Below are 4799 nucleotides of genomic sequence, written 5' to 3'. Positions count from 1 at the left end.
GGCTAATGTGTCAGACTGCAAAGCCGTTTGAACTGCAAGGTCGGCGGTTCAAGCTCACCAGCTGCTCCTCGGAAACCCTATACAGGGTCACTATGGGTCGGAACTGACTCAATGGCACTGCAAAACAACAACAACAAATAACAACAATGGAGTCTTGGTATGGTGCTGCTAGTCAACGCGCTGGACTGCAAGGTCAGTTTCAACCACAAGATTGGTGGTCCAACCTCACCAGCCACTCCTCATATCATGGATTACTTCATAGACAAAGCCATGGGTGATTTGCAAATGATTTGCCACATAATCTACTGTCACTTGTCTGTTCAACAGAATCATTTCATGTGCATGTTCAATGCTGTCATCAGCCATGGACATGACAGGTGCTTTAATATAACTGGGGGCCAGATAATTTTTGACTCACTCTCATAAAATATAATATAAGCCTCCATTCTAATATTAGTCATGCCTCTGTTATATATCAATCAAGGCAATGTTTCCTGCTAGGTGATACACTCCTTGGGAGCCTGGACTTTGCCTCTTCTAGTCATCTCATATCCACAGTACCTCACATACTGCCTGGCACAAAGCAGACACTAAAATAACTGGATCAAATACATCATTGATTACTTCAGAATTTGAGGAGGATTAAGGAGAGTTACACTTGTGAGTTAGTGTTATTTACAACAAAGATAGCAGCTATCTAAAAAAAAAAAAAAAAAAAATCAGAGGCAACTAGAACTATAAAACAACACAACACAAAACAAACAAACCCCATCTGTCCACCAGTCCTAAGTACATGGCTTTTTCTGGCCATGGCAAAATGATTGGTTCTACTTTCCTCCAGGCAGCAAGGAGCCAGACTTTTCACAACAGAAAAGATGGGAACAAGCCCAGCAAACCCCTAGAGTCCCCAGAGAAAAGCAGGGCAACAATTCAAGCTCTTCTGAAGAAGACAGAGCAAACTGTATTTATGGAGTACCTTCCACATACAATGCATTGTGCGGAGCACCCAAGGCTTTGTGCTTCTATGATTAGCTTAATAATGCTGGGCATCATGGGAGAAGTGGCACTACTGCTTTTGTGGCACCGTTCCTAAAGATAGCCAATTCAAGCAGCTTTCTACATCAGCAGGGACATGTTTAAAATAACAAAATGAAAAGAGTATCATAACAGATCCAAGAATACCAAAATCTCCTCTGTACTTCAGTTGCTAAAATATTTTTAGCTTCAGCGTCACCCATGAACTTTAGAAAGGTTTCTAGAACTTGAACTCCTTCAAGATAGAACAGTCTGTTTATGTACTTGCTATTCTAGATAGTTTTTTGTTGTTGTTGTTGTTTTTTACAGAACCAATAAATTCTCATTTGTTAATTTATTCATTCATGTATCGAGCACCCATTATGTGCCAAACACTATTGATACACTGGGTATCTGTGTAAACTGTGGTGAACTAAATACCTTCCTAATAAGGAGAAAACAGGCATTAAATGGTAACAAAAGGATGGTTAAAAAGAAAAAAACGGAAGAAAATCAAAAAGTGATCAAAATTTAAGATTGTCGTTACGTGTCACAAAGAAAATGAGGTAAGGTGATGGCCATGGGGTGTTGGAAAGGGAACTCTGAGAAGGAGACCTAAAAAATACAAAGGGGCCAGTCACGAAAAGGCGTGAAGATGGAGTGTTCCAGGTGCAGGGAAAAGAGAGTGCAGAGAGGCACATATAATTGGAGGCCCAAAAATTTGTGTGTCTGGGCATGTTAGTGAGGAGAGCTGGAGGTATGCAATAAGCTCATATTTGTAGCAAGGCTGGGTCCAGTGCCATTTACTCACACATTAAGAATTTCTCATATCCACATGCTGGCCTTTGTGGGCAGAAAGATGACTATGACACATCACCTGGTTTTGAGGTGCTCAAAGGTCAGAGACAAGTATATGAACAAACAATCTAAGTAAAAGATAAAACATATGATGGCAGAGGTATTGTACAAAGTGCTATGTGAGTCCAGTTGGAAAAACAAACAATCCAGGAAACAAGTGAGATTATCAGGGGAAACTTCTCAGTGGAAGGAACATTTGGGTGGGTTCTTGGAAAACAAGGATTCCCTGGGTAGTGCAAACAGCAGAGTGCTCAACTACTACTTAAAAGTTGGTGGTTCAACTTTCCACCCATATGTCCTTAGAGCAAAGGCTTGGTGATCCGCTTCTGTAAAAATTACAGCAAAGAAAACCCTATCAATAAGTACTATTCTGCAACACAGGAGAATCCTCTTGACAACAACTGGTTTGGTTTATTTACCTCTTTTTTTCAGTTTTGAAGAATAAGTAGCAAAGTACACAGACAAGACCATCCACGCAGATGAGTATGTTTGTAAAGTGAAAGAAAGCAGGGATGACCTCAAAGTGCCCTGGAGGTTGAGTTATGAGGAGTGGCAGGGGCTGTGGCTGATTTGAAGAGCTTTGACCACCACATTAAAGGGCCTGAGCTTTGTCCAGAAGTAACAGGACGTGAAAGAATGCTTTGATTTGGGAAAGACAACCTGTGGTAACAGGTGAACTGGATGAGCAAACAGCTAAGGACAGGAAGAACAAGTATGTTAGCTGTTACAATAGTCCAGGCAAGAAAATAGAACTGGAATTATGGTAATGGAAGAGCAACACAGTCCTATGGTTGGCAGGGGCAAGGAGAAAGAGAATAAACAGGACAGTTGTAAAAGTCAATGCAGCCTACGTCTACAACCTTGAATCTGACCTGTATGTGGCTTTTGCTGTGTCTTCTTAATTCCTTTATCTTATTGGCTTCTTTAATAAAGCTCATACTTTATACTGAAGGATTCAGTACTCTCTTTCTCCTTACACCTTCCACAAAAAGATTATCTATTAATCCAAATGTAGACAGTCATTCATTTCCATTACAAAAACAGCTTTACTCTATAACAGGATCCTGGCTATAACTAGATGAGCATTTTCAGTTGAGCCTGAGAAGAAAATGATTCTCAACACTTTCTGTGTTCCATATTTATTGTGTGAGTCTTTACTGTGTTTTATGCTAGTAGAATTTGGAGTCAAAAACAGTGGACATCAAATTGAGATGAAACAATGCATGCAACAAATGTCAAGCATCTCGTTCATTCTTTCATTCAGCCAGCACTCAGCAAAACTGGGCACTGTAGAAAACACACATACAAATCAATCATTGGGGGTGGGGTGAAGATTAAATTCTAGCATGGGATATTAGATACAGAAGTAACAAAAATATGTGATAAAGTTGAAATGTGTCCTAAACAAAGGCAGAAGGAGCAATTACTTCTGGCTGGTAGAATTGTAGTCACTTGATGAAGTTGAGGTGTTTGAGCTGAGGTTCAGTTCAACAAGGAGAACAGGCAAGGGAAGGAATGTCAGGTGGGAGAGATTTCATAAGAGATGGGAAAGTGGAGAGATACGAGGCTCAGAGCCAGCGTTCGGCTTGACCTGAGCATATGCTGTGTGTATGGAATCAGCAGGAATTAAAGCTGGAGGGAGCTGAGGTCTTAATGTCCTGTCGAGCAGTGGATAGTGCACAGCTGACAAAAAGGAGGCTTTGAACAGGGTCTGAAATGATCTGACAGCAAGTTTTAAGGCGATTAATCTTGGCAGTAGTAGATAAAATGGGTTAGATTGGAGAGAGATTGGAAACCATTTAGGAAGCTATTGAAATAGTCTAGAGCAATGATAATGAGATCTGAAATAAGTGTGGACACTAAGGAATAGAAATAAAAGAGTGGATTCAATAGATCTTAGCGAAAGACTCTCAAGTCACGCAGTTTTTTCCAGAAGCAAGGGGGAAACAAGGCTTGTTTGTTTTTTCCCCACTTCTAACTCACATTTACCATTTTTTGAAGAAAGATTAAATGTTTATGACATACCCTAAGGATATAGTAGTGTTGCAATCCTGGTGTGACGCTGTGGGTTAATGCGCCAGACTGCAAAGCCATTTGAACTGCAAGATCGGCAGTTCAAGCTCACCAGCTGCTCCTCAGAAACCCTATACAGGGTCGCTATGGGTCGGAATCGACTCGATGGCACTTCACAACAATAATAATCATACTGAAATGTTCTCTGGGAGTTTTCGAATTTTCTACTTATTTCTTTAATATTAAATATTAGTCAAAAAGTAATTTATGCACAAAGTAAAATTGCAAACTGTACACATGGTACATAGAATTAAAACTCTTCCCCTCTGCTAAAAACCTCTGCACTATTCTAGGGGCCACCACTGCTCTCAGTTTTTAATTTGTGGTTTAAAAATATTCTATGCACTTAAAAGCCTGGATACAGACACATAGTCTCTCCTCTTCTGTCTTTTGACTCCATATGCTCCCATTCAGTCCTTTCTTATTTTTTGCACAGGGCTTTTCCAGCTTGGCACCATTGGCATGTGGGCTGGCTAATCATTTGCTGTAGGTGGCTGCTCTGTGCACTCTAGGATGCTTAACAGCATCTCCGACCATTAGCATCTCCCAATTATGACAAACAAAAACTGCCTTCAGACATTGCCAAATGTACCCTCAGGGAGACACAGCTGTACTGGTTGTGAACTGCTCTTCTAAAACAACAACAGCAATAGCCATAACATCACACACATAAATAAACCACATTTCTATCACTTTTCCTTTTTTATTATTACATCTTTGTCATCTACAAGGTTGTATGCTCCTTTAGGTCAGGGATGGTTTCTTAAAAATTTCTTCATTTTTAATGACCTAGTACTTTGCTTCCACGGAGTCCTGGTGTGGTGCTGTGGGTTAATGCACCAGACTGCAAAGCC

At 40.4% G+C, this 4799-nt stretch overlaps 1 protein-coding gene across 1 annotated transcript in view; it reads right to left on the bottom strand.

The window, feature by feature from the left end:
* Window positions 1-4799, bottom strand: part of SERPINI1 (serpin peptidase inhibitor, clade I (neuroserpin), member 1) — a 115623-nt gene that overhangs the window by 8511 nt on the left and 102313 nt on the right. The gene's annotated exons all lie outside the window — the stretch shown is intronic.

Source organism: Chrysochloris asiatica, unplaced genomic scaffold, assembly GCF_000296735.1.
Source record: "Chrysochloris asiatica unplaced genomic scaffold, ChrAsi1.0 scaffold00043, whole genome shotgun sequence".
Taxonomy (NCBI): domain Eukaryota; kingdom Metazoa; phylum Chordata; class Mammalia; order Afrosoricida; family Chrysochloridae; genus Chrysochloris; species Chrysochloris asiatica.
The sequence above is the reverse complement of the archived record's forward strand: the minus strand, read 5'-3'. Positions and strand labels throughout refer to the sequence as shown.